At 40.4% G+C, this 24,989-nt stretch overlaps 1 protein-coding gene and 1 long non-coding RNA gene across 2 annotated transcripts in view; one reads left to right on the top strand and one right to left on the bottom strand.

Annotated features, from left to right (window-relative positions):
- The window catches only part of LOC110075089 (uncharacterized), a 50,845-nt gene extending 47,761 nt beyond the window's left edge, over positions 1–3,084 (top strand). Inside the window, exons 2-3 of the long non-coding RNA XR_002299909.3 lie at positions 344–469; positions 2,347–3,084. This is a non-coding gene — a long non-coding RNA (uncharacterized LOC110075089). The remainder of the gene's footprint in view (positions 1–343; positions 470–2,346) is intronic.
- Positions 1–24,989, bottom strand: part of WIF1 (Wnt inhibitory factor 1) — a 51,585-nt gene that overhangs the window by 23,611 nt on the left and 2,985 nt on the right. The gene's annotated exons all lie outside the window — the stretch shown is intronic.

The following is a 24,989-nucleotide window of genomic DNA, read 5'->3' on the forward strand; positions in this document are numbered from 1 at the left end:
ATTAAAACAACATGGCGTTTGCTGAAAACAACAACTGGTGAGTCAATCAAATAGTTACATACGTCTCTCCACGTCTCTCCTTCGTAGTGCTGTTTGTTGCATAAAGCTAGTTTACCACATTAGAACATAGGCGGTATTCTGAACATGGGACTAAAGAGTATTGTAAGGCTGAGAACAAACCAATTACAGTAAAATAGGCATAGCAAGTACAGGCACATTCAGATCGTGGAAGTTGGAGCAGTCTGCTTTGTATTTCAAAGGTTCTTATTCTTAGTGTAATCTATTTTATCTTCACTTGAGGGATCCTTTCGTTTACATTGATCAATGTTTTTTTCCACTCCAGGACTTTGGTTCACTCCAGTTTGTCCCCCTTCTGATTAGAGACACTCCCCTTCCCATCACCATTCCAGTCTTTTCCCATGGCTCTCCTTCACTGAGCATGGAAACGTTCCTGTTTTTGCTAAATAAAGTAAGTGATGTTTATATATATAACACACACACACACGGAACCACCAAACTGCACTGAATCCATGTTGGGATTCAAACATCTCACTTTTAACAGAGACTTTTCTAGTGAGGATCTGAAAGTTGAGAGTCTGTGCCATCCTGGGTTGGATGAAAATGGGAACACACGTATAAATTTAAATGGCAGAGACGAAAATAGAGGAGATGGGGTTCTAAGTTGTCTCTTTCATCCAACCCAGGATGGCACAGACTCTAAACTTTCAGATCCTCACTAGAAAAGTCTCTGTTAAAAGTGAGATGTTTGAATCCCAACATAGATTCAGTGCAGTTTGGTGGTTCGGGGGGGGGGGTGTCCCCCACTTAAGGATCAACTAGAAACCTTCATTCAATGTTGTATGGTTTAGTTTTTCATCCCAGTATAGGCACCATTGTCTGTCTGATTGAATTATGAGGTTCAGGTTGTTTTATTATCTTAAAACGAGAAGAGATTTTTAGTTGCCATGGGCGGGGGAAGACAGATAGGGAAAATGTATATCCCATGTTTGCTCACTCAGGCTTCATTTTTATGCAGTACCCACTTACCTGGGTGTAAGGGATGCATGGGAATTGCATCGGCAGGATCCAAGCATGGATTTGAGCATAAACCCTGATGCCACTTGTATTTTCACATAATACAAGTAAAATAGAAATAAAAAGTAAAAAAAAGACAAAAAAGTGGTGGCATCTTAAAGACTAGCTTTTATATTATTTAATGTGAGCTCTCATGGACATGTCCACTTCATCAGACATGAGAAAGAGATTCAACTGTATTATAACAGTTGCCATGAGATGCAAAATGGAAATGGAAAGGAAAGCAGATGGTGCTGTCAATCTTTTAAAAAGCCCTTTCAGAGCATCACTGATGTGCTGTGTCAATTAGCAATAATTAAAAAGAAATGCAAAACTTCCTGTCCCTCCCCTCCACAGGCGAATGGCAAGGAAGCTTCCCATTTCTTAAGTAGCTTCAGCAAAGGGACAGCCAGCCAGTTGCTTTGGTTTGACCTAGCAATCATGTATGCTGGAATTGAAACAAAATGAAGTGACCTAACCTGTGCAAAAAACACCAAAAAATGTAGCAGCTGATAAGGGCCCAAAAAAGGGACAGATCATGGCTGATCTGCTAAGGCATGTACATCATGTGGTCACAGGACCAATGGCACAGGACCAAATGCCCCTCTGACTGCACCCCGAAATTATAATTTCTATATTACTGAAATTATAACATGAGTCCTTCTCCCCATACTCAGATCCTTATCTGAACCCTCCTTTTCCTTCTCATTCTCTTTGTTCCACCTCCTTTCCTTACCCTCTCCTTTCTACTCCAACAAAAGTGGCAACATATGACAAGAGAAAACAAAGATTTTGCACGTCTAGCTATTTGTGCATTAATTGAGTCTCAAATACAGGCAAGCTATAGAATTTGTCAGGCTAGACATAACTCACTGGAAAAACTAGCACAAGCCTCACCAAGTGTCTCTGAATCCAGGGGGAGAAGAGGCAGCATTCTTACCTCACTGAGAAAAGCACCATTCCCCCTTATTACTGATGGGTCTTTGGGACTGCAGGCACTTCCAGCTATGTTTCTGCCTATTAACGTCAAGAAAGTGGTTCAGAAGGAAAAGGTGGACATATAGACTCACAGATTTGGGGGACAATTTCTATGGGAAACTGCAATTTTATACTGAAAGAATATGAGCATTTGGACATCACAGCCAAATGATAAGGCAATACTGTACTGTACATCTAAGTTAATTAGCTGGCATTGTTACTATTAAAAGGTTTTACATTAAAGAATCCAAAATGCTGGTTGGTTTGATTTATTTATCCTTTTTCTTTTTCCAGAAAAAAAAAGGAATGATTCCCCTCCCCACACACATTTGGAAGATTAAAGAAAATGGACATTGGAGCAAATAGAAAAGATGTTTAGAATCATTTGTAAAACATGTTTCCAAGTGACATAACCGATAATTAAGGGCACAGACTTAAAGATTTCATCTGTTGATGACAGAAGCTTACCTGACGTGATCAGAGAGAAGAGTTCACAGCCTATGGCTAGGATAATCGACCTCTTTGAATTATAGGAAGCATGAATAGAACACACAAGCTCATTTTTGGCCATGCTTCAAAACTGGTGAACCTTTGTACTTAAGGTTCAGAAGACAGCTTTGAAGTTTGGGATAAAACTCCTCTAACACATCATTACCAAAGAACAACCTTTTGATTATGATCTCATGAAAGTATAATCAATAACTTATGCACGCAAAAAGTGTAGTTAGAAGCAAAGGTTTTGTAATTGGAACTTTATTCATTCCGTGACTTTCTCTACTGGTTTTATTTTGTACTCCTGTATAATAAATCTCTCTTCTCCAAAAGGAAACTCTCTATGGAGCTATGAAACTTTAGTAGCTACTGCCAGTCATTGACTAGTTAAGGCCATGAAAGCAGGCTTATGTGGCATCTTTTAGACATGTACACTTGTTGAAATCTAAAGTTTAACCATCATCTGTCATTAAGATAATATTTTTCTGAGTGAACTAATTTTCTGTAAAGATTGAAACAATAAATGCTTAAGAAACAAAAGGGAGACATCAATCTGTCACCCATACTTTGTGGAGTTTATTTTGCTGTCAGAGATACTTTGGTCTAATTAGTGAAATCAACGCAATCTGACTTTTGTTAATTCAATTGTGTATGGCTAAAGCAACAGACGTGTGTGTTTCTTTTGAAAAAGGATGTGTCCCGTTGGTTCAAGGAGAACAGCAGGGGTGGGATTGGTGGCAACAACAGCTTCATGTTTGTGACGCACTGTGTATACTGTGTATGACTGTAAATGGAGGATGCCTACTGACCAGCATTTACTTCTTGACTTGTATCTCAACTTTCCCTCAGAAGTGGGGCTCAAGGCAGGTCACAAGATTAAAAGCAGATACAGATTAAAAAAAAAACACAAGAAACTATAATAATAAAAGCACATTTGAATAAATCATAAGATTAATCAATTGAACTAAAAGGCCATTTAAAAACACATAGTGCCATTCCCTGGCAGCCAGTTGGTTGCTAAAAGCTCACCTGGATAAAAACAGCTCCCTTTTTTGTCCTCCCTTATTTACAGGCACAGATGGGATATAAAAGATAGCATGGGGCCATTAGGGTGAATAGGAAATCTCTGACTGTCCTTATGTTTCCTTTCCCTATCTAGGCCTTTTTCAGGTTACAATTCATAGAATCTCACAGTCCCATAGTGGCCATGCTAGTTCTAGGGGTTTGGAGCTGCTGTCGCAGAAATGTCCACTTTCCACTCTAGAGAAGTGCCTTGTGCCCTATGTTGCAAAAATGTTCTCCTCTACCAACAGCAGAGCTATATGAAATGAGAGAGATACAATACAATGGAAGCAAACAGTTCCAGTACAGTTATTGGAGGGAGAGGTGGGGCTGAGTTTGCTGGCCTTGGCCCTACATCTTCAATGCATCACATGATTTAGAAACCTGTATAATCAGTAGCCTGAGAGCTGAAACAGAAGGGGAAAATCATTAAGTGATAATTGTGTGTGAGCTTCACAGCAGGAATTTCTCTCACTTCCTAGGGTTTTCAAATTAGCTTGCTTTAGCAAGCGATTGGTCTTTAGGACCAAAACAAAGGATTCCTCTGGGAACCATTTATTCAAACATACTCTGCAATCTAAAATGCTTTCAGCTCTCAGGATGAGCTATGTGTAACTTCCACTTTAGCCCTTAAGTGAATACAGGCAATGCAGTTAGCAGTAATTAGAAGAGGAATTCCCTTAAGAGGTTAAATTAACTTATTTACTCCAACACTACGGTTTTCAGTTCTGCAAATGGTAAATTAGCTCGCTTTTGTTTTGTGCTTGGTCCTTGGGAGCTAAACCCAGGATTTGTTTGCAGGTATGACTGCATAATCACAGAGGGTACACAGCATCAGTTCTCTGGAAGATTTGATTTTATCATCTAATTATGAAGAAGGCCTCTATTTCTGCCCTAAATCACACAGGAAAACCACATGTGCACAGCAGGCTTGATCTTTTCTCCAATATATTGATGAGGGTCAGCAAGGATGTGCTAGAATGGCTATATGATCCACACAATCAGCTGAAGTAGTAGTTACTCTTGGTTCACATGTCTGCATGGACTTCCTTCTGAAAAGAATCTGATGTCCTGAATTACTAACAGGCACTGCAAAGCCTCTGGGCTGCAAGGTCAGAATATCAGCAGTTCGAATCCACGTGTCCCAGCTCCTGCCAACCTAGCAGATTGAAAGCATGTAAAGATGTGAGTAGGTAAATAGGTACCACCATGGTGGGAAGGTAACAGTGCTCTGTGTCTAAGTCGCGCTGGCCATACGACCACGGAAACTGTCTATGGAAAATGCTGGCTCTATGGCTTGGAAACGAGGATGAGCACCACCCCCTAGAGTTGGACCTGACTGGACAATTTGTCAAGGGGAACCTTTTCCTTTACTCAGTAGTAAGAATCCTGGTATAGCTCAGTGGATTGTAGCACTTTACTGCAGAGCCAGGAGCTTGACACTGAAATGCCTGTTTTGCATCCTGGAGAGAGGCCAGCTGAGGTCATCCAGAATGTGTGTTGCTGATAACTTTATGTGCCTTGCCACCTTTATGGTCTCGGGCTAGCTACATGGTTCCACAGCAACACCAGAAGGGAATTGAAAATTACTTTTGAGTACTTTATACTCAGAAAACCTCAAGAGGGTTGCCGTAAGTCAGAACTGACTTGATGATATATCATTGTGATCATCATCATCATTGCTCCGGTAACAAACCTCTGACTTTGTAAGCTTTAAAAATCAATGCACGAAAGCCAATTTGCAATAACATTTTGCACAACTAAACATTACCTGATAGTTACAGCTGTCGCCTAATAATCATAATTATTAGCCCGAAAAACCCACAACAACCAATCATGATTCTGTGAAGGAGGTTTTAAATATTACTTTTCCTTAATAAAGCCTTTCCTCACTGGATAAACTTTAAAGGCAAATGTAGCAACCAGTCATGTTTCAGCAAATGTGCTCAAAGATGGAAAAAAATTGTTTCTCAGGGTGAAAGCCCCAGACGTTGGGGGAATGAATGTGTAGTTAAAAGAAAGACTACTTATTTTTGTGCCAAAAATTAACTTTTGAAAAATGCCAAGCAGTCTGGAAACTGTGTGTTACTGTCTGCTGGTGAGAAAAAAATTAAGGAGCTGTTGCACTAAATCAAAATTATTGCACAATATCAAGAATTTTCAGAGACTTTAAAGAAGACATATTGGCAAGCCATGGCTGCCATGGGGTCCCCAGAGCTCATCACTATGGCATACTGGGGTCCTTGTTATCCCCTCCCTCACAACCAGTGTGTTCTAATGGATAGTGTTGGACTGGGACTCAGGAGACTTCGGCTCAAATTCTTGCTCAACCATAAAAATTCACTGGAGGACGGCAGTGATATAACTACTTCTTAAATATCCCATACATCTTGAAAATTCTATTAGGGTTGCCATATGTCAGACGCGACTTGACCGCACATAATAACTAGGGAATGAGACTTTTGGATTTTTTGGACGATCACTTAGAACAGTGGTTCTTAACGTGGGCGATAATGCCCCCCAGGGGGCGATTTCATTTTTCAGGGGGGCAGTAGAACGAAAAGGGGCAGTGTGGGGGCGTTGGATCAGAAGGGGGCGGTAGGGGGGCGCTGGAGCAAGCCAAACCTGTGAAGATGGCTGCAGCCTTTTCACAGTGTGCATGAATATATATTTTCCTCCAATTTTAATTTAGTTTCAGACTTTTTGTCTTGAAATTTTTAGTTCCTGCATTTGTTTTTATGCCCTTTTTATATTTCTTTTTGCGTCTTAAAATTCACTTGCAACTAAATCATTAAATGTTACTTTTTGGGGGGCATTTCATTTTCTTGGAATTTAATTTTGTTTTCAGGGGTCATTGGATTTAAGTGTCTTAAATAAATAAATAAATAAATAAATAAATAAATAAATAAATAAATAAATAAATAAATAAATAAATAAATAAATAAATAAATAAATAAATAAATAAATAAATAAATAAATAAGATATCATCACCGCGGGGAGGGGGGCGATGATAACTTCCTCAATGGCTCAAGGGGGCGTTTCTTTCAAAAAGGTTAAGAACCACTGACTTAGAATTTCCCAGGATCCCCAGGCAGAATTCTTGGAGAGGGAGTCAAAACACAGATGCCTACAGAGGAGCTTTATACACCTCCATTTGTTCTTGCATCTGCCTGCTGCTTCTTTGAAAAACAAGGAAACTGCTCTAGTATTCCCTGGGAACTGCAAGGCTCCCTGGGAAAAACAAGGCTTCATGGGAGGGGTAGTCAACACTCATTAGGCTCTTTAATGGGGGCTTCTTCCATGGCAAAATAGAATGTGCCTCTGATTTTCCTAGGCACCAGAAAATTGCTTCTAAACTACTTGAACAGCTATGTGCTTCTCTCGCTGCCCACTGTATCCATTGCACTTTTAAAATTCTAATCGCTGAAAGCCAGACATGGGGTGATGCTCATTAAAAACCCAGCTGTCATCTAATGGAGACATACAAAACCAAAACCAATGGTGGGGGGAAAGATGTTTACCAAACCAAGTAGGTAGAAAGGCAAACAGTGTAACTTTTACTCATAAACTGCTGTAAGTTAAGAAAGCTTTGTAGCCATTATCTGTGGCATGCCAAGTCATGCAACTCAGTATGGAACCTATTGCTATTTCCTTCCAAACATGATGCCATTTGCATATCACCACAACAGGATTTCAGCCAGCATCCTTCATAAGATCTGTGGCAAATAAAACATACATAAGAATAGCTAGAAAGCACTGCTAGGTCAATTTAGAAGTGTTTGCAACAATGGCAGACAAATGCTCCTGAAATGAAATGTCCATATGTAGTGTATCACAACAATCCTTTCTCTTTGTACCCCCTCCTTAAGAGGTACAAACAGATGATTTTCAGAACATGTGGGGCTCATGGATAGAATGGGGCAGCAATGGCGCCTGTTGAAACTTTGGGGTGATCTTTCCCAGTACAGGCCACCTGCTGCCACTTTTTAAAAGAAGAAATTCACAATTCCCTTTATACACTGTGGTTAACAGCAATTTTCAGACCTTCATGAATTTGTCTAACCCTCTTTTAAAACCATGTAAGCCTAAAGCTATACAGATCAATTCCACACATTCTATTTGTGATAATGAGGGGTATGCTATCTTTTATGGCAACACCAGAACCTAGGACAATGGCCTGTGGAAGACTAAAATGAGATTAAGTTTATACAGTGGCAGGGCTTAAGTCAGGCACAGATAAACCATAATTTTGCTGCAGCAGTCTAGTTTTCCCTGGAGGCAGAAAGATGTTGCAGGTAGTCAAGAGGTCTTCTAGTCTGATCAGTCTAGAAGAGGTTGGCTCTCAGTTAAAAGGGCAACCATTTGGTTCTGAGGCTTGTGCTCCTGGCAACACTTCCAGGGCTGGTGTAAAGAAAGGAACACAGGAAGGTGAAGGCAGAACTCCAGAACGTAGGAAATTTCTCTGAAGGATATTAGAACTGAAACATTTTTGAAAACAGGTGACAAAAGAAACAAGCTTCCTTACTCATCTTTTTCCTATTAATGCCTAAATATCTTCAGCTAATATCCTGTTCTAGAACTCTACTGGCATAGTGAAAGTGATGTGACTAGAAGCAGCAGATTGGCAATAAAGTATTCTTGCTTCAGTTCTGGGTTGTATTTGACTTCTGTGCAGTGAGGTGAAGTAATGTGCAACCCAAAATCAAAGCAGAAGCAATCTGTTGTGGCCGCTGCTGCTGATGTCACTCCTGCTGCACCAGATGAGCTATGGAACAGGATAATAATCTTTGTGAGGGGTGCCTTGGCTGCTGATTCCCAAGATGGTCCAAGGAAAGGGTACCTCCCATAAGCTTAGTTCTCTCAAAACAGCCTTCCTCAACCTAATCTCCTCCATGTGTATTGCAGAATAATGTTCACGGCCCCTAGTCATGAAGCAATTGGCCCTACTGAATCAGGATGGTGGGACTTGCAACCCAAGATTTTGGGGGGAAGATAAGGGATGGGTTGCTTAACTGAGAAAAACCATCTCAGGATAGTTCTTTTGATGCTGAAATGTCAATGCCTCAGTTCTGAAACAAGACACCACCTGGAGGTTGTTGTGGGTTTTTTGGGCTCTTTGGCCGTGTTCTGAAAGTTGTTCTTCCTGACATTTCGCCTGTCTCTGTCGCCGGCATCTTCATAGGACTGGAGTAGGAACTCTGTCCTCTGAAGATGCTGGCCACAGAGACGGGTGAAATGTCAGGAAGAACAACCTTCAGAACACGGCCACAGAGCCCGAAAAACCCACAACAACCATCAGATCCCGGCCGTGAAAGCCTTCGAGAATACACCACATGGACCTCAGCTTACATATTGCCAGAAAGTAAATGTATTTCTCACAGTCGTTCTTACAATGGGCCTCAACTACAAAATAGCCAAAAAACAAAGAAAAAAGCCTATGGCGAGAAACCTGCTGCTTACTGTGAGTTTGCATAAAGGCAATTGTAAAAGCAGCAGTAGCTGTTTCCTTGCCTGCCTACCCCATTTCTTGTCTCACCCCTTCTGCCATTGGTCATGAGACCAGGCATACCTACTTCCATAGGTGGCCTTGCACATGCAAGAAAATGTCAGTAGGATTTGAACTATGCCATAGTTTCTATATGTAGCAATACAGACTGAAATGAAGAAAGCTAAGGAAGAAAACCAGAACCATATAAAGTTCCATGTTAAGGGTGTTATTATGGAGACTTCAAAAAACAAAACAAAACATGTCAGTTACAGGGGAAGTTTAACGAAAGTTCTACCCAGTGAATTTATTAAAGATTCATTATCACTGTTATCTGTAGATATCTGAACGCAAAAAACCAGGTAGAACCTTTTATTTTTGCAGCCATAAAGGCTAGACACTTTATGCAATGACATTTATCTTCTGTTCCATTAGGAAGATTGGACACTTGTTCTTATCTACTGCTAACTCGGACTGGGAATTCAAAATAAGAGAACACAGCTTTCAATCTATATTTTAGTCCAGGTGGATTACATTCTGTAAACATACAAGAAATCAGGCTCTATGACCACAATCTATGAGTATGACTATGATAAATCAGGAGATACATTTCTGGGATTGCTGGGCAGTGATTTGTAGCTTTTTCCAACTGAGCCACGAGCAGGGGAAGGAAATTTGAAAAGATAGCCTGAGTGTCATCACATCACAGAAGCAAAAACTGAAAGAACAACAAAACCATATGTTTTATACATCAACAGACTTCAAGCACATCATTGTGGATTTGTCTCTATTGTCACTATGCAGAGTTCTGGTTTGTATACAGCTTTAAAATAATATTTTGAACCTATCTTTCAGTGAAGTACTTATATCTAGTGTAATTTCTGCGTGAATTGTGTGCATGCATCATGTTCATTCAAAATTTTGAAATATTTTACATGAATTGTAATGTTATCAACATGGATTACATATGTTATGGTGAGTCAATGTTATGATGTGTTATAGATGTAATAAGCCGCCTAGAGTGGTCTTAAGTGACTAGATAGGCGGGATATTAAATAAATAAACAAACAAACAAACAAACAAACAAACAAACAAATAATTGGAGTGTGTGTGTGTGCGCGCGCACACACATGCATGCAGATGTGAAAGGCTCTGCGCACAATTCATTGTGGAAAATGTGGTGTACAAATAAACTCACCACCATGTCTTACCATTTCCAGGTGTTGTTTGTTTTCTACTTTGCAATGTTGAGTCCCTGTCTCCCTGCCATTCCCTTCCTTTGTTCTGCATTCCTGACAATGACCTGTTAGATTCCACTCTTAATTTGTCATCTCTCGGATGAGCCACTCTTTTTAAATTTTTTCTACTTCTTCTATATTGCCTTGAAAGAAAATGTGGGGAGGAATGTGGTATTTTTAAAGACGAATGCTAAGAACTTTCTTATCCAAAATGTTGCTTTATACTAGCTTAGTCATTTTGTCCATTGAGCTCAATATTGTCTTATAACACCATCTATTATATTTCTGTTTATAATTGTGCACCTGCTTCAGCACTCTTACACAGGCCTCTGTTTACAATCTTATAGTATTCTGCTTGACATGGTTGACTCGGGTAACAGGCAGTGATTTAATTATTGAGAAGCTGGGAGTGTCAAGTCTATCCTCTGATTTTATTCAGGAGAAGGAACACTGCTTTCTGTCTACCCATGCATCCCGAAGACATGAAGACATCTTCATGTAACATTCAAAGCAGTATCTGGACTCCCTGCAAGACTGGTTGGTCCAAGTTGTACCAATAATGTTAGCTGAGATTAGTTGAGGGATTTTGACTATAGAAGCAGAGGGCCAGGAGCAGGGGAAGGCTCCCATTAAGGTCCCAGCATTTAGCACATCCAGATTGTGACCATCCTGATACCTATTAATTTGGTGCCCACTGCCTCTGAGTCAAGGAACTAATTCACAGTTGCTGGAGTGATCAATTGACCTGCTCAGTTCACAGCAACTGCATTGGATATTGGATGGTGTTTTCGAACAAGCCTGAATTTACAGTAGCCTTTGCTACTGCAAGTACTAACTATACTTTCCGCACAAATAGTGCACCTACAGCCCATTACAGCAGATGTAAAAGCAAACTTTAATTAGAAGAGAAAGATCATGTCATTTTATTTAAGAAAACACAAAAGTTAAATACTAGGAAGACCAGCATCATTGCTTCTCTTCTTTCTGGATCTTCTCAAGGTTTATGATACTCCTATTATATATCCAAGAGGAACCCTAGACTACTAATCCATTAAGCAAAGGCTGAACAATCCGTGCAAGTTTTAGTGGTGAACACACACCACTTCAGTCCATTTATGTCAAGCTTTCTCTATCAATAAACATTGCCTTGAAAATTTCAAAGTAAAGCCCCAGTCTGTTCTCTTTCATCCAGATCTCTTTCTCTGCCAAGCTCTTGAAAATAAAAGAAGTATACTAATTAAATTCAGCAGGGTGAAAAGGAAAATAAGCTGAATGTAACGAGATGCTAAAGTCACTGCGGCCCAGAAGTCTCAGTTTCCCTTCGTGGCCCCACATGTGTGTGGAAGAATTTTGAGTAGCAGCCTAACAGGATCTTACAGGAGAGACCTTAGCAGAAAGTAAACATTGACCCAACACTACACTCTGGAATCTCTCCGTATGCAAAGGAAGGGGGGGGGGAGAAGCTATTTTCCTTTAAACTGGTGGTCCATAGGCGAAGGGCCTGTACAGGAGCAGAGGACATTTCAAACAAACTTATGTCAGAAAAATCGATTTTGTTTTCCTCTACAACAGTGGCAGACAAAGTTCAGCCTTGAGGGTCACATGTATCCCAGTGCCCAGTCCAGCCCCCTCTTTTACTAGCATGTGAATTACACCTCCAGGAAGCCTTCAGGAATGGCAATTTACCTTTTAAATGGGTTATAGCTTCCACTGTACCACATATGCCCCCAAAAACCCATTTCATTTTTTGGGAGTTGTAGGCATCTTCGGGGTCTGAGTGGCCTCTGGAGCGTATAGGACAGAAAATTGGTCCCTGGGCCCGTCAACAAAGCTCACCTCAATCTGCAATGAAGGAAATCTCTTCAATAGCATTTTGCAGACAAAGTTACTTGGATTCATTCTAACTTGGATGCTGTAGTTTATACAAGTCTTGCCAATGCAACGCTGGCTTCGTTTTGTGACATTATAGTGGATACTTCTCAATCTGGGCAGCCTGAGGATGTGGACAGCCATCCTTTGAGATATGAAAGCCACTACATGTATGTTGGATCCTTGCCCTTCCTGACTTATAAAAGCAGCCTAAGGAAGACTGGCCAGTTGGGTAAGAGGTGTAATAAACATCTCCTTGAGAGAAAGTATGCTGCCATTTAAAGGAGGGAATTGTAAAACCTCTGCTGAAAAGACCTCCTCAAACCCCATTAGATTAACTAATTATCAGTCAGTCTCCAGTGTTCCATTCTTGGGCAAATTATTAAGAGCAGAAGTGGCTTCTCAGTTCCAAAGGTTCTTGGATGAAACAAATTATCTGGATTTATTTCATTCCAGCTTCAAGCCTGTTTATGGGTGGAGATGGCACTGGTTGTCTCAATGGATGTGCCATGCTGGGAATCTGACAGAGGGAATATGTTCTGCTGGACAGCGCAGCAGTTTTCAATACCACCAACCATGGTATCCTTCTCAACCATCTCTCTGGGATGGACTTGGAGGGACTGGTTTTCAGTGGTTCTGATCCTTCCTGGAGGAGCAAACTCAGAAGGAAGTGCTGGAGGACTCCTCTTAGATGCCTTGAGTTCTGGCCTGTGGTATCTCACAGGGTTCTGTTTTATCCTCTATGCTATTTAATATTTACATGATACCAGTAGAAGAGGTCTTCTGAAATTTTGTGCCACCCTGATGACACCCAACTCTATCTTTCTTTCCCATCTAACTATAAAGAAGCTGTTCCTTTTCTAAATCTGTGTCAGTTGTCAGGGATGAAGTAGATGAAGGCAAACATACTGAAACCTAATCGAGAGAAGATCAAGGTGTTCCTGGTCAGATGTGAAAGTTTATGTATATAGAGTGTTAAAATAATTAGGGGAATGTAGAAGAAGTACTCTTGAAAAGTATAGTGTTTTAAAAATGAGGCTTGCAATGAGTTTACTAAAATGTGTTTGAAAACAAATAGCCTGCTCTCCAGCTGAGCAAGGCCACTATACATAACCATCACCTAGCAAAAGGAATTAATTGCTGACAGTCAAGCCATGGGAGAGAACTAAAAGCATATTGAGATGAGCAGAACATAATTCTGTTGTAATGTGTTAAAATGATTGGAGATGGTGTTTGCAGGTCCTATAATTTGCACTCTTTGTAGCTACAGTACTCTGGTGTTCCAGATCTTTTATGATAGTCCTTTATTACTTCACTTTATCATCACAATGACAGCTTGTCAGATTCTGAGCCACAAGCTCTTGGAGGTACAGTATGTGCAATAACAATAGAGAATCCTATTGCAAATTTTTCCCAGTGTATCAGACCAAGGATAATTTGCAAGTCCTGGAAAACACATTGTTTACTGTCTGAAGGGAAAAGTAAACAACTGGAATAATTATAAATATAAGAAGCCAAGACACACACATTCATTCAGCTCATCAACACAATGCCTCACACCACACTACACCACACACACCAGGTGCCAACATTTGTGTAGCAGCAACAGAGGCAGCAGATGAGGACAACGTTGATTTTCCACCATAGATTCAAACTAGTTTGGCTGGGTGAGTACGGAGAATAATTTCCATGTGTCTAGATATGCTAAAAGGCTAAGTAATATATTTTATTTTCATAAATTTTTAATTTTAAGAACTTTGATATTTTTAGAGATGTATTCCATGCTTTTCAATGTGCCTTTTTAGGCTACAAACTCTCATATTTTTAGAATGCAATTGAAACATTCTCATTGTTCTTTTTTACTTTTAAAAAAATGCTCTTGAATAATTATCTAAATTCTACTTACAACTTAAGTTTGGTTTTTGAATGTATTTTTGTTTGCAACTTCTCCTAACTGTAAGAATTTTGGATGACCATCACCTCTGCAGTTTTTCACAAGTTCTGTTTAAGTATTTGTGCCTACCACATAGCTTTTGAATATTTTCAATATTTGGGATGGTATTTTTCTGCTTATGAAACACAGAAGCAATATAGATAAATAAAGCCTGTAAAATTGAACAAGCAGAATCATTACAACAATGAAAAGAATTATACCATGATACCCATATGACTTTTGATATGATTGGAAATGATTATCTCTTTTCATTCTGGAATTAACCCTTAACTGGGATAAATGCCAGTTGTGATGAACACAGGCTTCAGATTTTTCCCTAGAGGTCTATGAAGTTCTATAGGGAGAATTCAAATTTAAGATGCTCTGACCTTACAAATCAAAAGGCTGGTCAGGAAACAGGGATTCAATCTGTGCTGGATGGTGTTAACTTCCCCTTTAGAAATAGGTTCACAATTTAGGAGTATTTCTTGATTCATCTTTGGGTCTGAAACCTTAGGTCTCAACTAGAGAGGAGGGTATTCGTATTCAAATATCCCTGTGCAGCTGGAGTTAATGAGGGTCCCGCCCATGGGGCGGGACCATCCATTCCCATGTCTGCTGCCGCCACTGGCCCCGCTCATCCTTCCAATTGTTCCCGAGCGCCATTCTCTTCCAGGTCATCTAGCCACTCCTGGCAGGGGGAGGGAAGACGAGTCTCCCTGCAAGGCTGCTGAGTGGCCAGCTGAGCAGCGCTCTGGAGCGATTGGAAGGAAGAGAGGGGGCCGCCAGTGCCAGTGTACGTGTGAGTTGATGGTCATTAACTCCAGCTGTGTTGGGATATTTGTATACAAATACCGCCATCTCTAGTCTCAACTGTGGCCAGGAGTGCCTTTGCATTTTAAACTACTGTGCCAGCTGCGCCCATTTCTTGAGATGTCTGATTTCGCTGGAGTGACACATGCCTTAGTTGCATCCTGATTGGATTACTGCAGTGCACTCCATATCGCTCTTCCCCTGAAGACAGTTCGGAAACTTCAACTGGTGGAAAATGCTGCAGCTAGACTGCTGACAGGGCTGGTTACAGGGAGCATGTAACTCCTCTGTAAGAGCAGTTTCACTGACTACCAGTCTGCTTCCAAGGGTTATCCAAAGTGCTGTTATGAGATATAAAGCCAGATATAGCTTGGATCGAGGTTGTCTTGATAACCCTCCTCATGTCTTAAGATCTTCCAGGGAGGACCTTTTCTCAGTCCCATAATCTTTTCAGGTACATCTTATAGAAATGCAAACAGGGTGTTTTATGGTGGCTTCCCCCAAGTTATGAAAATATTATTATTATTATTATTATTATTATTATTATTATTATTATTATTATTATTATTATTATTATTATTATTATTATTAGTATTAGTATTAGTATTAGTAGTAGCAGTAGTAGTAGTAGTAGTAGTAGTGGTGGTGGTGGTGGTGGTGGTGGTGGTGGTGGTAGCAGTAGTGGTTTTATTATTAGTTTTATTATTAGTTTTATTTGAAATGTCCTCCCCCGTGAGGCTAGGCTGGTGCCCTCACCCTTCTCTTTTAGGAGAGAACTCAAAACATTTTGTTCAGGAGGGCTTTTAATGTTCAATTTCAACATAGCTTTGATGCCATATGCTTGATGGCGTTATATACTTTCTGTGTGTGTTTGTGTTTTAAGGCTTTTATACTTTTTATTTTTAATGATTAAAAATGTTTGTGTTGAAATTTGTTTTAATAATTCATGTATCTTATTTTAATTTTTGTTTTAATGATTTGTGAGCTGCCTTGAGTCCTGCCATCTGGAAGAAAAGTGATATAAAAGTGCAATAAATTAATACACAATCCACTGGATAATAGCACAAATCCATTTTTTACAGTTATAGGTTGAATATTTCTATCTGTCTTTGTTAATCCATGTAATTACCTTCTTCTGTCATGGAATTGGGGTGCAAGACATTTGTGGATCCAAAGTAAGGTTATCATATACTTAGGTTTTTGTGCTCATCTGTCTGGATTAAATGGCAGCTTCACAATTAAGAGCAGAACTGGTTTGAAGAGTAGAAAACATCTGGCTTTCCTCCAATGAAAGCATGGTAGAACTGGAAAATTTGTACCTTGAGTGATGATAACTCATCATTTCCTAGTTGTGAACTTGTAGTTTGAAATAGGCACAAACCAAAGCATGAACCAGAAAAACTGATGAATCAGGCTGGTTAGTGGTTTGGTTTGTGACTCAGTTTGGGGATCCTGTTTTGCTGAACCAAAACGAAGCAGCAAACCTTTTTCCCCCCTCAGTGCTTTGTTTTGTTTCAGCCAAACAGATGCCTGCCTGCCTCCTTCCTATTGCCCCCATTGCCTCCATACCTGGTCTTGCTGCTGCCACTGCTACCTCCACCACAGCCGCCAGTGTCAAAAACAGAGGGCCAGCTTCCTTTCCAGGAGCCATGCCTCCTGCCTCTGCACATGCGGCTGCTGCCCAGCTGATAAATAGGTCCATGCCCAAAGACAGTGGGCTGGCTCCCCTTCCCAGAGCTGGCTGCTGCCTCTGACAATGGTGGTGGCAGTGGCAGCAGGACCAGGGAGGAAGGAGAGGGGGGGCAGTGGAAAGGGGTGGGCACTTTCGCAGTGCCCCCTGGAACCTCAAAATACAAACCTCAAACCAGTTCGTTTTTGGTCCCCCCCCCCCCCATGATTTGTGGTTTGTGCCCATCTCTACTTTTAGGTTAATCTAGTTTGCCCCACTCCTGTTTCCTCTCTCACTCTCTTCCCCATCTCTCTCTCTCTCTCTCTGTCTGTCTGTCTGTCAAACACACATACACTCCACTCCACTGAATTAGCACGTATATATAAACAAAGACTGGTACTTCTTGAGGAAAATTATTATTAAAGAGGAAATGTTGTGACATCACCACCACCTCTTAATCACCCACACCTCATCAACCCTTGGCATCTCAAATCTTCAGAATTTAGAGAAAACACATTTGTACATTTTTGGAAGCATATTCATTAGAGACTTACTTCCAAGTAAATATGTTTAAGATTAATTTGAATACTGAATACTGTAATATCAATCATATGTGATTCACACTGTGTAGCTTCTATGTAGTTCTGCAGTTAAGTGTTTGGTGTTAACTATCAGCCTTCTTTGCATGCCAGTTGCTCTCCATTCTGTGATCCTTAACACTTGTGCACCTGCTATGAAATGAAATGCCAATGTGAGAAAATGAACATGTTGATGAAATGCTATTGCAAGCTGCTGTCAAGGTGGTTATCTGCCAAGCGTTTATCTAAAGAATAATATATTGAACGGGTTTTTCTTTTTTCACCTTTTTTTTTTAAAAAAAAACCTTTAATGTTAACATTAAACAAGTGAAAAAACAGATAAACATATTGAAAAGCTTCAGAAGTTGCCACTGCACAGTTAAAAGCCACCGGCTTCAGCCAAAAAGAAAGAAAACACAATCAATTTCTCTACACAGGGGCCCTGACAGAGGCATTTCAGTTCTGGATTACCAGGACAGATAGTTAAAACTTTCATAACTTGCCCCTGATGTGTTTATTAACTATAGAGGGATTGCAGCTTTCAGGCTAAAGAAATAAATTTCTTTGCAGGTATCAATAGTTAAATTTGATTAGCTATTTTAACAAGACTCACCTGTTGTGAGTTGGTCATCTGTTGTTGTGTAATGCCAATAGAGAGTTCATTTCTTTCTTTTTTTTAAAGCTCCTGATTTGGGCTTGTGGGGTTAGAGGGGGAAGTAGATGAATGGAAGTTTTAAATTTTTCTTACCTACATGAGGTGACTCTGATTCAGTCAGCAAGCAGAGCAACCTTATTTGAACATAAAAATTTGAAAATGAGACTCAACTGCATGCTTTGTATTAGGTATGATCCAAAATCTCTCAGACGAATGAGTGATTCACTTTGACTTAATGATATACTGGCATAAAAACAATAAACTACTCTTGGACTCCAACCTAGAAAATAACTTACTATAAAATTAAATTTCTGTCTTGCCTTTTCTGCTACACATAGTTCTCAAAGCATCTAACATTAACAAAATAAAAAAATAAAATTATGCTCTAAACATAAAAGAAAACCAATAAAAAACTTGGCAGGGAATCTCTGGGCCTGCAAGCAGCCATTGAAAAAATTCTTGCTCACATTCCCACTAAATGTGCCTCAGATGACAGTGAGGAAGTGGGAAGGGCCAATCTCAAGGATCTTAAAATGTAAGCAAGCTCTTAAAGGACAATGCAGTCTTTATAATGTGCTGATCCTTACACCTGCCATCCTGTATAACCTGCCATTGTTTTGCTAAACAAAAGCAATGTCTGGTAGTACTGACTGATTTGCAAATCAAACTACCTACTCCAGACTAACTATTTTTATCAGTGGGCTAGTCTGTCTTATGTGCTGCTAACAAAGGTAAAGACAGCACTGGAAAGGACAGAAATCTTTTTGGCACTAAGCTTCTGAAGTAGTTATTGGTATACCATTGGCCATCTTAGGCTGCTGCTGAACATTGACAGTAGAAGGCCTGCTCCGAGGGATGACACCAAGGGCGTGTGCATTGGAAAGGGATGTTTCCCCCAATACTTCCACTTCCTCATATGCTCCCATCACTTTCAGTCATACTGCATTAAGGTCTTACATGACACACATTAATTCCTCCAGTTTGTTACAGCAAATTGTTTTTCTCTTGAGTCATCTCTAACTGATATAGCAGTTGCCTATCAGTATTTCATACTGGGCTGTAACACCACAAGAGGTCACTTGTGAAGCATATGTGTTAGGGCTATTCTTACTAGCACTGAGCAGAGCAAGACAGCCACTTCACTCAGTAGATTGTTAGTGACAAAGGGCTCGGTCATATGAGTAAAAAAAAAACCCCATTTACTATATACCAATTTGGCCATTATTTAGATTGTTTCATAATTTTCCATTCACATGATGCATTTGCCCTGGCAATCAGTTTATTTCCCCCTCACTGGGAGGGTTGTTTTAAATTGTACTGACGATGTACTGCTTCATTCCTTATAGTTTCAGTGTGTGTGAACATTGTTGTCAATTTATTTCCTTTGTGATGGGTAGGGTTTCTGGACACTGTGTCCACTTCATGGCCACTGCACTTGTGCCCCCTCTTTAAAATTGTTTTTTTAAAAGAAATATATCTAAATTGCTAGTAGCAGCCGTTGCTACTAGCGAAAACAACATGAATACATTGTTCAGAAGGAGACAGTTTGAAGAAGACAGCCTTCCCACCCGGCCTTGTGGGTGAAAGAGAGCTTTAAATGGATATTTTCTGCTTTGAACTGCAAAGAAAGGGTGTAGCATTAATGTACTTCTCTCTCTTTTTAGGAAATAAGGAAAAGGGGATGAGTAAAGGATATACCATGTGACTGCTGAAAAAATGTATTGGTATAACAGAAGTAAGAAGATAATCGTTATAACTGGGGTTCTTTTTTTACAGCCAGGGGCTGGAAGAAGCATTTGCAAGATTTATTCCTCATATGTCAAAACAACCTTACTGACTCAGTGCTATGCTTTTGGCTTTGGGCAAGCAGAATGAGGTGGCATTATGCTGCAGGGATCAAAAATATCATGAGCTGACCATACTAGGAATTCAGTGGTAGAGAAGAACAGAAAGAATATAAGGCATTTCCTGCAAAAGGTATCCCAAGGGTCTCTGAAGCCTTGGGATCTGCCTATGTTAATTCAATTGTGTTCTTCAATCTGATTATGATAAATATTCAGCAGGAATAAGAGCTGTATCTTTCTAGATGACCGACTTTTGTAAGGGACAGGAGTCTACAGTAGCCACAATGCCGCAACCTACTACAAGCATGACTACAGCTCAGTCTCGCCATTCCATAACTCCAATAGCTATACATTCCAGATACCCAATGTTGCCAGTACTGTGTAAGAAAAGCAACTTATTGCTTTAATGTTTTTAGTCAGAGTTTTGTTTTGGAGATGAACTCACAAAAGGAAAGAATAAACCCTACTGACGACTTTATTTGCCAAACATTTGTGCTGCTGTAAAGAAAGAAAAAAGAAAGAAAAAAGAAAGAAAAAAAGAAAGTAATTCTTCAGTTTACGTATATACCGTGTAAATTATTATGCAATCCAGATGTAGCTTACAAGGTACCTTGTAATTCATCTCTGCTGAGCAATAAAGCCTTTTTGGCAAAAGTCTGAGAAATTTACTGCTGTTTTCTGTCAGCTGCTACAACAGATGGCTGGCACATGCCTCCCTCACTAAATGAAGTGGAATCGCTACAGCATGGTTCTTTGATCTCCAGTGGCATGTCCACAACACCAAGATGCAAAATACTACAGCAGAGAAGAATCTAAATATTAAATGTACCGAGGTTTGCTTTTGATATAAGGATTACCTTCCCTCCCTTCTTTTTAATTGTGCCTGCATCATAATCTGTAATGCACTGAAAGTCAGAAAAATATATTTCTCCTATTCAGTTACAGGAAAGCACAGTGAATGTCCTATTTTGTGGATGAAAAAGTAAATATGTCTACGGAACCTTGAAATGGTCCTTTTTAGGATTACAAGTGCAAAACACCCACCCACACCACAGCATGGTCCATGCAGGCTAGGGGATTCTGGGACTGGTATCAGAAAAGTTACTTTTCCATCACATTAGCAAAGAAATCATAGACTGATGGCTTTGGTAACTTATCTTTTGTGTGGTTCAAATAGGCACACAATGGCTATACATGGAATAAAAATATTTCCTACTGGTGATTTACAAATATGTAAGTGAACTCTCATAATTAATTAGATGTTGATCACTTTCCTAGTTGTAATCAGACATGCAAGCAGAAATATGATCTGTACTTATATATTGTGGTGGCAATTTGAATTATGTAAGTGTCAAAAGTAGGATTCCAGTCAAGAAATATGAAAAAAAGGGAAAGAGCTAGATACCAAATCTATATAGTTAAATTCATCTATACGTCTTCAACAGTTGCTTTCAAAAACTATTTGAAGTCCTGCTCCATACTTCTGTAACACCACCTTTCTGAATGGTGTTATCTAGCTGTCCTTATGCTTAGATGGAGAGGATCTGGGACAAAAATGGACAGCCATAGTTACAAAATTCTCATCTTATTTGCCTCAGTCCGTTCTAAAGTAATGCCTGTGTAAATGTAAGGAAATGTGAACAAGAAATCCTTCGGCATAGGACTGGCTGATAAACGCCAAAGACAAAATGAAAGGTGGTCAACTTGTGCCCTTACAGATGTTGCTGAACTTCAATTCCAATAGCTGTGGCTGTGCTGGGGCCAGGGCTAGTGAGCTGTATTTTAGGAACATCTGGGCAGCCACAGCCTGCCCATTCTTGGACTAGAGTTATGCATATTTTACAAATATTCCTCTGGAATGGGCATCTCTTTTGTGGCCCTTAGAATTCTGTAAAGTCTAGATGGAGATAATAGAAATAACCATTCTGCATATGTGATCTCCCAGCTATTAACACAAATTCCTATGATCATAAATAAACCTATACTAATAATTGCCACTCCATGCTTCATTATCCATCTTGTGTAATAAGGGGAGAAAAGTAGTGCATCAAAAGGGCCCCTGATGAAAACTGCACAATGGCATAAAGCAATCAAAAACATAAGAGCTCTGCTGGATCAGGTCAAGGGCCCATCCAGTCCAGCTTCCTGTATCTCACAGTGGCCCCACCAGATTCCTCTGGAAGCACAGGAGACAACTAGATACCAGTCTCCTCATCCCCCTCCCCTGCATCCGGCATTTTGAGGTACCTTTCTTTTAAGCCTGGAGATTATACATCGCCATCATGGCTTATAACTTGCGATGGACTTTTCCTCCAGGAATCTGTCCACTCCCCTTTTAAAGGCATCTAGGCCCAGATGCCATCACCACATTGCGTGGCAAGGAGTTCCACAGACTGACAACACTCTGGGTCAAGAAACATTTTCTTTTGTCTGTTCTCACTCTCTCAACACTCAGTTTGAGTGGATGTCCCCTGGTTCCAGTTTTGCTTGAGTGGGGGGGGGGAAGCTTCCCTCTATCCACTTTATCCATCCCCTGCATCATTTATATGTCTCAATCATGTCCCCCGTCAGGCACCTTTTCTCTAGACCAGGGGTGTCCAACCTTTTACCTTCCCTGGGCCACATTAGAAGATGAAAATTTGGTTTGGGCCGCACATACATTTGGTTTGCGTCACATGGGGGGGGGGCAGCCTTAGCCATCCTCCATAGCCCCGCTCCAAGTGCGCTTACCGGCAGCTGCGATCTCAGACAGCAGAGGCTGCCAGCTTGACTCCGGCGGCTTTATGGGGCCGGGAGGGGGTCCACCTATTGATGGGGATGGCGCAATGCAGTCACGCAGCCCCCCTGTCCCCTCCCCTCCCACTTCTTCCTTCCTTCTCTCTCTCTCCCTCTACTGTTATGACATGCCCCGGCCACATTCCGGCCACAAGCGCTGGCAGTGTAACTTGAAACTTTGGAATTTCTTTAAAAATAAAAAATTGCACTGGGCCGCATTACGAGCTGACCTGGACTGCATGTGGCCCTTGGGCCGCAGGTTGGACAAGCCTGCTCTATACTAAAGAGCCCCAAACGCTGTAGCCTTTCCTCATAAGGAAAGTGTCCCAGCCCAGTAATCATTTTAGTTGCTCTCTTCTGCACCTTTTCCAGTTCCACTATGCCTTTTTTGAGGTGAGGTGACCAGAACTGTATTCAATACTCCAGGTGCGGCTTTACTATAGTTTTGAACAATGGCATTATAATATTGGCTGTTTTATTTTCAATCCCCTTTTTAATGATACCTAGCATGGAAGAAGTTATACAATGCTGCACGATTAGAGAAGCAAACAGCCCCACAAATAAACAGAGAAACAGATGTGTGCCACAGGTGGGGAAATATGGATTTGCCTGGCAGCCAACGGCCTCTGAAGAATAGGCAGAGGGAGGGAGCATATGAAGACACCACAACAGACCCACAGATGGTAACCAAACCATGTATGACTCAAATATTTTGACAAAATGAATAACAGTACTGTTTGGGGGGGGGAGTGGGGGAAACAAATATTCAAAATACGTAAACAGATAAAAAGCAAGGTGAGGGGAAAACCACAGGATAATTTACTCTTTAACAGACCCAGCAAGATACAGTGCATGTTTATTCCATTCCTGGATCCTATTTGGCAATAGGATTCTTCGCGTTAGAATCCTAACACAGAATCCTACTGCAAGATACACCTTGCTGATTTCATCATAAGAATACAGAAGAACTTAGAAACATTACTTTTTTTAATTACATCTCTCAAAAATCCCTCAGCCAGGATGGCCTACATCAAGTAGAGGACTCTGGCACTTGTGGTACAAAAAGTAACTTCTCCTGCATTTTCCATACACAGACAGGAATGATGTCTTCACAAACACAACTGGCAGTTACAATAAAAGCTTCAGACGATCATGTTAGCAACTTGCATTAAAGAATTTTATTTAGTTCCTTACAGAAACAGTCTTTTGGGATCCGTTCCCAGTTATGATTGGGTTGGATCCATGCTATTATAACCCTATACACATGTTAATAGGGAGTAAACCTCTCTGACCGCAATAGGGCTTACCTTTGGATAAACGTGTATATATTTATGCTACATTTTAATCATGCTTTATATCCACTGAAATTAATGGGGCTTATTTTAGTCATGATTAAGGATGCTAATGAATTGTTTCACAAACTCTCAAGAAATTCTACAGAGAAATGAGATTGTGTCAGGTCAAAAGGTCTGATGCTTGAACACTTTCCCAAGAACTCTGTTAGACTTTTAAAGACTTCTAGGAAAAAAATCAGAGCTGGCTGGATAGTTCAGGGGTTTAAGTATTGGGCTGCAGAGCCGAAGTATGGGAGTCCAACCGCCCACTGTGCATCCAAGAAGAGGCCAACCTGTGTGGCCTTGTGGGAAGCCTCACAGTCCCAGGGCACCCCCAGAAGAAGGGAACGGTAAACCACTTCTGAGTATTCTCCACCTGGAAAACCTTGAAAAGGACCGCCCTAAGTTAGAATTGACTTGACAACAGATGATTACTATTCAGAAAAATCAGAAGCTGCTGTTCATCACAGCAGGTTTTATCCCCATTTAGGGCTAGCTTTCAGGCTCATCTCAAATAACATCACCCAGGCTGGGAGGCAAATGCTGGACGCCACTAAAACATTCTGTCCCCTCAATATCATTATTTCAAAGGGACTTTCCTTCTGATCCTTCCTTTCCTAAATTAATTTTACCAGAGAGTGTGCTGTAGTGGTTTGAGTACTGGACTGTGAACTTAGACCATAGGTTCTTAAGCTGTGGTCCGTGGACCTCCAGGGAGCCACAGTGTCCTCATGAAAGCTTGAAGGAATGTCATGAGATTTTTCAGTTAAAAAAGAAAGAAAGAATGAAATAATGAAAGCAAGAAAGAAAAGGAAATGTAGAACAGAATCTTAATTCCCTTGCTTTTTTTGTGTAAAACTTGGCTTTTCTAACCTACTGCCTCCATTGAAACCACACAAAAGTAAAAATTGGTTATGAAAATAACTGTTTGATAGCAAATAACGGTTTTGATATTTCTGCATATTATGAGAATATACAAATGAATGACACTGAGTGGTTGAGAGACGGCAGTGACATTTTTTTTTTACTGAGCCAGACAAACAGAAGCTGTGGGAAGAGAGAGTTGGAGTCTGTCAGTGTCGGAGTGAGTGGAATGTTTGGATGGACTTCATGATCATGTTTTTTTCTTTGATTTATGCTAACAAAACTGTTTGGTTATTGTTAGGTAATGAGACTTTTTGATATTATT

This window comes from Pogona vitticeps, chromosome 5, assembly GCF_051106095.1.
Source record: "Pogona vitticeps strain Pit_001003342236 chromosome 5, PviZW2.1, whole genome shotgun sequence".
NCBI lineage: Eukaryota > Metazoa > Chordata > Lepidosauria > Squamata > Agamidae > Pogona > Pogona vitticeps.